The following is an 8,922-nucleotide window of genomic DNA, read 5'->3' as shown; positions in this document are numbered from 1 at the left end:
GTCACAATAGTCTCCAACCTCTCTAAGACCACTGATAGTTTCATAACTGAAGCTAGGTCCTCCATAAAAAATATGGAGGTACAAGTTGGTCAGCTAAGCAAGAGAATCCTTGAGACTCCTTCTAATATTCTTCCTAGTAACACTGAAGTAAACCCAAGAGAAGAGTGCAAGGTCATCACCACAGAGGCTGAGGCCGAATCTAAAGAGGATGAGTTGGCGTTGAACGCCAGTATGGAAGGCCTTACTGGGCGTTTAACGCCCAAATTGGCACCTAACATGGCGTTGAACACCAGTAAGGAAACTTCTACTGGGCGTCCAACGCCCAAAGTGGCAGAGAAGTTGGCATTGAATGCCAGTTGTGGGGAAGTAACTGGGCGTTCAACGCCCAATGAGCCCTCAATTCTGGCGTTGAACGCCAGTAAGGAGGTCCTTACTGGGCGTTCAACAGCCACAAAGGCACAACAACTGGCATTGAATGCCAGTGAAGGTATTCAAGCTGAGCGTTCAACGCCCAAAGAAACACAAGTTCAGACGTTGAACGCCACAATAGGGATAGTCGACAACCCTTATCCCACTGAGAACTTCCCTATTGAAGAACAGATAGAACTCAAGGTTCATGAGGAACCCATTGAAGTTCCCTTGAATGCTTGGTTGAAGATCATAGAATCTGCAAAGTACTCCTCCTCCGATGAGGAAGAGAAAACTAGGGAAGAGCAAGTTGCTCGGTACCTAAGAATTCTGATGAAGCTGAATGCCAAGTTGTTTAGCACAGTGCCATTAGAGGAAGAACCTCCAGTGCTAACCAATCAGCTTAATTCTTTGGTTCAGCATAAGTTACCTTAGAAGAAGCCAGATCCTGGACACTTCTTAATCCCTTGCACCATAGGCACAATGACCTTTGATAAGGCTCTGTGTGACCTAGGATCAAGCATAAACCTAATGCCTCTCTCTGTAATGGAGAGGCTAGAAATCTTTGAGGTACAAGCTGCAAGAATCTCTCTAGAGATGGTAGACAAGTCCATGAAAAAAGCTTATGGACTAGTAGAGGATGTCTTAGTGAAGGTTGAAGACCTTTATATCCCTGCTGACTTCATAACCTTGGATATTGGGGAGGGAGAGGATGAATCCATCATCCTTGGAATACCCTTCCTAGCTACAGCCAATGCTGTGATTGATGTAGACAGAGGAGAACTAGTTCTGCAATTAAATGAGGACTGTCTTGTATTCAACGTTCATAATGCTCATTCTACCTCAGTTGAAGGAAGCACAATTCTAAACATGAAGTGCATCAACCATCTCTCTCAGTGCAGAGCTGATAAACCACTATTTTATGGTTTATCTTGTACTCAATTAAGTTGTTTTTATTAACTCTTTACCCACTTATTCATATTTGCATGGTTTTATATTTCCTTCCTAATTATGTGTTTTGATTGAAAACATGCTCCTTTGATCTTATATTTGCTTATTATTAATCCTCTCTTATTACCATTAGATGCCTTGATATGTGTGTTAAGTGTTTTCAGAGATTATAGGGCAGGAATGGCTTGGAGGATGGAAAGGAAGCATGCAAAAGTGGAAGGAATACAAGAAGTTGGAGAAATTGCTAAGCTGTCCAGCCTGACCTCTTCGCACTCAAACGGCTATAACTTTAGCTACAGAGGTCCAAACGACGCGGTTTCAGTTGCGTTAGAAAGATAACATCCAGGGCTTCGATTTGATATATAATATGCCATAGTTTCTCTGACGCTAGGTGACGCGACTGCGTGATCCATGCGGCCACGTCGTAGTGACGAAAATCAGCGTGTTTGAATTCTTCTCCAGCGATTTTCGAGCTGTTTTCGACCTAGTTTGCGGCCCAGAAAACACAGATTAGAGGCTATAAAGTAGGGGAATGCATCCATTCATAATGAGGGCTCTCATATTGACAATATTAGGAGTAGATGTAGTTTTTAGAGAGAGAGGTTCTCTCCTCTCTCTTAGGATTAGGATTTAGGACTTCTCTTAGTTTTTAGGAGTGACTCTCAATCCCAGGTTCTTTATTTTTATTTAATTTATGAACTCTTCCATATTACATATAATTTTCTTAATTAATGTTATTTGAGGTAATTCAGATTTAAGATTGCTTTGCTCTATTTAAGATTGCTTTCAATTTAATTTAGATATTTTTCTCCCTTTTGGCTTTGGTCAAGTGATTGAAATTGGCAGATTTTGCTTGAGCTAGGATTGCTCTAACACTAGTCTCTCCACAAGAGTTGACTAGGACTTGAGAATCAAGCTGATCAGTCCACTTAACCTTCCTCTGTTTAATAAAGGATGACCAAGTGGGATTAAAACCCAATTCTCTTCACACCTGATAAGGATAACTAGGATAGGAATTCCAATTCTTATACCTTTCCAAGAGATTTTATTATTATTATTTTATTTTATTTGTCATATAACATATTCCCACCTTACTTCCTAAACCCCAATAACCAAACTCATAACCAATAATAAGAACATACCTCCCTGCAATTCCTTGAGAAGACGACCCGAGGTTTAAATACTCGGTTATCAATTTTAAAGGGGTTTGTTACTTGTGACAAGCAAAACGTTTGTACGAAGGGATTTGATAAGAAAATAAAAAAAAAGATAGATAAAGGGTTGAATACATTCAAAGTAGTAAAATCCTAATGGAAGGGGGACCAGAAAAGAATGGGATTAAAAGAGGAATTTATTAGCCAAAAAAAAAGAGACACAGCGGAAATATAAAAGATAAAGGTTTTTCCTACTAGACCTCTAAGATAGACCTAGGTCACCGGAAAGGATTCCCTACTAGACCTTCAAAGAACCTGTCCTTGACAACCTAGATCAGAGAGACGAAAACTGAAAGAAACCACCGGGCAGATCACCTTAGTGTTGGATCCTTCAATCTTTCTCATGCAACAAGCGAAGCAAATCACTCACCTCACTTCTCACATAATAAACGTGCTTAACAGCAACTGAAAATTTATTCATCAAAGTTATGTAAATTGTCTCACCAGAAGGTGTTTAAATAGACCTCAAATAAACTAGATAAAAGATAAGATAAGATAACTAATTTAAATCAGATTTGATCTTATTGGATCAGATCAGATTTGATTTAAATTTTAAAATCCTAAAGATATGATAACTAATTTAAATCAGATTTGATCTTATTAGATTAGATCAGATTTGATTTAAATTTAAAAATCCCTAAAAATACTACTAAGCATAGCAGATAAAACAAGTCTTCTAACAACTTTTGACCACATAACAAACTAAAACAAAAGTCTAGAATTTTCGAAATTTAAAGATAAATTATGCCTCTCACTGAATTCGGAAAGCATTATTGGGCTTCTTGCTGTCCTGACTTAACCCAATGGGTCTTGCCCATTCTTTCTTGGTTAGAACTTGATGTAGCTCCATATGCATAAGCGCTGCCAGGTTCCCAAAGCTCTCCTTGAGCTTCTTTGCATGTGCTCTAGTGATGGGGCCCTCTGGAAGTGTGAAATTCCCATTCTGCCCTTGTGTCTTAGAATGCCCCTATTGTCTTTCCGAGCATGTATGATTCCCTCCTTCCTCAAAAAGATTCGTCCTCGAATCTGTGTCCATATCAAAAGTAGAGAGATCAGAAACATTGAAAGTGGCAGAAACATTATACTCAGCTAGTAGGTCAATCTTGTAGGCGTTGTTATTGATCTTCTCTAGCACTTGGAATGGGCCATCCCCTCTAGCATCAAGTTTAGACTTCCTCTGAGTAGGAAATCTCTCCTTCCGCAAATGTACCCAAACCCAATCTCCTGGTTCGAAGACTATATTCTTTTGGCTCTTGTTAATCCTTTCTGCCGTGGCTTTGTTCTTTCTCTCAATGAGGTCACGAGCCTTTGCATGTATTGCTTTAACTTTTTCAGCCTTGCTTACTCCATCTAAGCTAATAAGATCACTCAAGGGTAGAGGCATTAAATCTAAGACAGTTAGAGGATTAAAACCATAGACAAGTTCAAAGGGCGAAAAACCAGTGGAAGAATGGATTGTTCGGTTATAAGCAAACTCAATAAAAGGTAAACAATCTTCCCAGGTTTTCAAATTCTTACCAACAATAGCACGCAACAAGGTTCCCAATGTCCTATTTACTACTTCAGTTTGACCATCAGTTTGAGGGTGACAAGTAGTTGAGTATAAAAATTTTGTTCCCAACTTACTCCACAAAACTTTCCAGAAGTGACTTAAGAATTTGACATCACGATCAGAAACAATAGTTTGGAGAACACCATGTAAGCACACAACTTCTCTAAACAATAGGTCAGCAATATTTGTGGCATCATCAGTTTTATGGCAAGCAATAAAATGAGCCATTTTACTAAATCTATCTACCGCAACAAAATTGCTATCTCGACCTCTCCTAGTTCTAGGCAAACCAAGAATAAAATCCATAGAAATATCAACCCATGGATGCACAGGAACAGGTAAAGGAGTATACAAACCATGTGGTAAGGACTTAGATTTAGCTTGTTTACAGGTAATGCATTTGGCACAAAATTTTTCGACATCTTTACGCATGTGGGGCTAATAAAAATGCTCAGATAAAATATCCAAAGTCTTATGCACACCAAAATGACCCATCAAACCCCCACTATGTGATTCTAGAACAAGTAGCTCCCGAATAGAACAAGAAGGTACACAAATCCTATTACCCCGAAAAAGAAAACCATCATGCTTGTAGAATTTGTTATGTGCACCATGTTCACATGCAGCATAGATAGAGGCAAAAGTAGAATCAGATGCATATAATTCCTTCATACACTCAAAACCCAACAGTTTAGAAGTAAGGGTTGTGATTAATGAATATCTTCTAGATAATGCATCAGCAACCACATTCTCCTTACCTTGCTTATAGGCGATTACGTACGGAAAGGATTCAAGGAATTCTATCCATTTTGCATGTCTCTTGTTTAGCTTCCCTTGACCCTTCAAGTGTTTGAGAGATTCATGGTCAGTATGTACCACAAATTCCTTAGGTAGCAAATAATGCTACCACACTTCTAAAGCTCGCACTAAGGCATAAAGCTCCTTATCATAAGTTGAGTAGTTGAGACGGGATCCATTCAACTTCTCACTGAAATAGGTGATTGCTTGCTTTTCCTGCATTAAAACAGCACCTATACCAATTCCGGAAGCATCACATTCGATTTCAAAAGTTTTAGAAAAATCCGGTAAAATAAGAATGGGGGCAGAACACAATAATTCTTTCAAGGTGTTAAAGGCAATTTCTTGTTCGTCATCCCATTTAAAGTTAACATGTTTCTTGATGATTTCAGTTAAAGGTGCAGCAATAGTAGAAAAATCTTTAACAAACCTCCGATAAAAACCCGTAAGACCATGAAAACTTCTAACATCAGAGACACTCTGAGGTGTGGGCCATTCTCTAATAGCCTTCACCTTCTCGTCATCTACCTCAATCCCTGCAGAACTTATCACAAAACCTAGGAATACGACTTTACTTAGACAGAACGAGCACTTTTGGAGATTAGCATACAATTTTTCCTTTCTAAGTACCTCTAAAACAGATTGACCATGCAAAATATGATCATCAAGGAATTTACTGTAGATAAGGATATCATCAAAATAAACAACCACAAATTTACCTAAAAATTCTCGCAAAACATGATTCATTAATCTCATGAATGTACTAGGTGCATTAGTCAAACCAAATGGCATAACTAACCACTCATACAAACCATATTTAGTTTTGAAGGTTGTTTTCCATTCATCACTAAGCTTCATTCGTATTTGATGATAACCACTCCTTAAATCTATTTTAGTAAAAACAACAGATCCATGTAATTCATCAAGCATATCATCAAGTCTAGGAATAGGATGGCGATACTTTACCGTAATCTTGTTTACAGCTCTGCAGTCAACACACATCCTCCATGAGCCATCCTTCTTTGGTACCAACAGTACTGGAACAGCACAAGGACCCATGCTTTCTCTCACAAAACCCTTAGCCAAAAGGTCCTCGACTTGCCATTGTAGTTCCTTTGTCTCCTTAGGATTGGTCCGGTAAGCTGGCCGGTTAGGAATGCTTGATCCGGGAACAAAGTCAATCTGATGCTCAATGCCTCGTAACGGAGGTAAACCTGGGGGTAGCTCATCTGGAAAGACATCGCCAAATTCCTGCAAGAGTGAAATAAAAGCACTAGGCAGGTCATGGTTAGTTTCAATGGTAGAAAGTAAAGACTCTCTAAATCGTACTAACACCAATGCTTTTTTTCTTAAACTAGCATGCTTCAGATCCCTTTCTTTTGCATAAAAACATATTTTGTGAGCACTCTCACTCTCCACAGATGTTTCTCTTTTAAAACTCTCTTTTTTACTCAGACTCTGACTCTTTTTCTCACACGTTTCATCTCTCAGAGCTCTCTCTTTACCCTCCTGTTTTTCAATTTTCTCACATCCTAAAGACTCTGTAGTAGATTTGCGCATGCTCAGTTGCTCCAGGTACACTTCTTTAGGTGTTAAAGGTGCAAGGGTAATCTTCTTCCCAAGATAGGTGAAAGAGTATCGGTTTGTGAAACCATCATGGGTCACCTTCCTATCATACTGCCATGGACGGCCTAGAAGTAGATGACAAGCCTGCATGGGAACCACGTCACAAAGTACCTCGTCACTATATCTCCCAATAGAGAACTGTATGCGGGCTTGCTTCATAACCTTCAATTCACCCACATCACTTAGCCACTCCAGTTTGTAAGGGTTAGGGTGTTTGGTGCATTTCAACCCCAACTTTGTGATCAACGTAGAGCTAGCAACGTTTGTATGACTTCCAGCATCAATGATCATGAGTCCAACCTTATCTCCCAACAAAACTTTTGTATGAAAGATGTTCTCTCGCTGTTCTAGACGATCGTCCTTGGCTTGTACATTTAAGATCCGCCTAGTAACAAGGGTCTCGCCACTAACAGCATACTCAACTATAACTTCATGATCTGTAGCATCATCCGCATGTGACATGTCTTCAAACCCATCTGAGTTATCAGATTCTGAGAAAATATCATTTGCTTTAATTACCATGGTCCTTTTATTTGGTCACTCGGAAGCATAATGGCCTAATCCGCGGCACTTAAAGCAGGTAATATCACGATACCGTGCAGGAGGTTTAGAAATGGAATTAGGCGTGTGTGTCTTCCTGTGCTGCTCTGTGGGCTTCTCCTTTGATTCGGTAGGTTTGGATCCAGTCTTCTCCCCGAAATTAGCACCTCTCGAATCCCACCTTGAAGTAGAATTACGCAGCCCTTTTCCCTTTTGCTGTCTTTCCACCTTGATAGCTAGGTTCACCAAGTCTTCCATAGTCACATATGGGAGATGTTCGACAGTATTTGCAATGTCTCGGTTCAGCCCACTTAAAAAACGTGCCATAGTAGCCTCATACTCCTCCTCGATGTTTGCCTGGATTAGTAGCATTTCCATCTCCTTATGATACTCATCTACAGACTTAGAACCTTGGTATAACCGTTGGAGCCATTGATGTAGCTCCCTGTAGTAGTAAGAAGGGACAAACCGTTGTCGCATGACCTTCTTCATCTTCTCCTAAGACAGAATTGGTGGTTTGTCATTCCGCCTCCTCTGTTTGTCCAGCTCGGCCCACCAGACAAGGGCATAATCCGAGAATTCGACAGCTGCTAGTCTTACCTTTTTCACATTAGAGTAGTTATGACATTAAAATAAGAGCTCCACCTTTCGTTCCCATTCCAGGTACTCCTCAGGGTCACTTCTGCCTTTAAATTCTGAGATGCGCATCTTGATAGCATTAAGGTTACTATCAACATCTGCCGATTGTCTATGAGGCCGGGATCTGGATGAAGGCTCCTCCTCAGACTCCGTAGAATCATTATGAACAGATTCTCGTGACCGTGCTTTTCGCTTAGGAGAGAAAGAGTTAATGCGGGAATCCATGTCATCAAGACGTTGTTGAATATTTGTAAGGATGCTAGTAAGTGCGTCGATGCAGAAATTTAGTTGCGGATCGGGGTTCTCTTCAGTGTTAGCCATCAATGAACCAGTAAAAAGAAAAGGCCTTACAACACTCCTCTCACGTGTATCACTCAGAGTAGGACACTCGTGTTTCACTCAGTACGTGGCTTTTACCCTCTGTTGAGCTCACCACTCTTGCCTTTTTCCACTCTTGGATTGCTTTAACAAGTTGCACTTCGGAAGATGAGGAATTGAGACACCAAACTAAGATAATCTGAATGATAGAGATGTTCAACTTAACAAGAGGATAAGTAAAGTATGTGACAAAGGACGCAAGAAGTGATACTAGGAGGACAAAACTAGCAAAATTGAATCCTTATTGGAACTCAAAGAAAATTGAAAAGGATAAAACAAGGAGAAAATTTAAAATTTCTTTTTTTTTTTGTTTTTTTGTTTTTTTGTTTTTTTTTTTGCTTTTTGTTTTTGTTTTTGTTTTTGTTTTTTTTTTTTTTGTTTTTTTTTTACTGAAATAAACAGAAATTGCAGTAATAGAACTTAAGAAAAAATATCATTTTTTTTTATTTTAAAGTAAATTTGCAGAAATTATAGAGAAAACTAAAGAGACTAAAAAAAAAATCCTGGAACGTGCAGATAAATAAGAATTTACCTACGACCTGTAACTGATACCAGATGATAAGAAAATAAAAAAAAAGATAGATAAAGGGTTGAATACATTCAAAGTAGTAAAATCCTAATGGAAGGGGGACCAGAAAAGAATGGGATTAAAAGAGGAATTTATTAGCCAAAAAAAAGAGACACAGCGGAAATATAAAAGATAAAGGTTTTTCCTACTAGACCTCTAAGATACCTGTTCTTAGCAACCTAGGTCACCGGAAAGGATTCCCTACTAGACCTTCAAAGAACCTGTCCTTGACAACCTAGATCAGAGGG

General features: G+C 39.2%; 1 pseudogene; it reads right to left on the bottom strand.

Annotated features, from left to right (window-relative positions):
- Positions 1-3,540: 3,540 nt before the first annotated feature.
- On the bottom strand, positions 3,541-8,049 carry LOC107636508 (uncharacterized; annotated as a pseudogene).
- Between the last annotated feature and the right edge of the window lie 873 nt (positions 8,050-8,922).

Source organism: Arachis ipaensis, chromosome B2 (assembly GCF_059453495.1).
Source record: "Arachis ipaensis isolate K30076 ecotype BB chromosome B2, ASM5945349v1, whole genome shotgun sequence".
Taxonomy (NCBI): domain Eukaryota; kingdom Viridiplantae; phylum Streptophyta; class Magnoliopsida; order Fabales; family Fabaceae; genus Arachis; species Arachis ipaensis.
The sequence above is the reverse complement of the archived record's forward strand: the minus strand, read 5'-3'. Positions and strand labels throughout refer to the sequence as shown.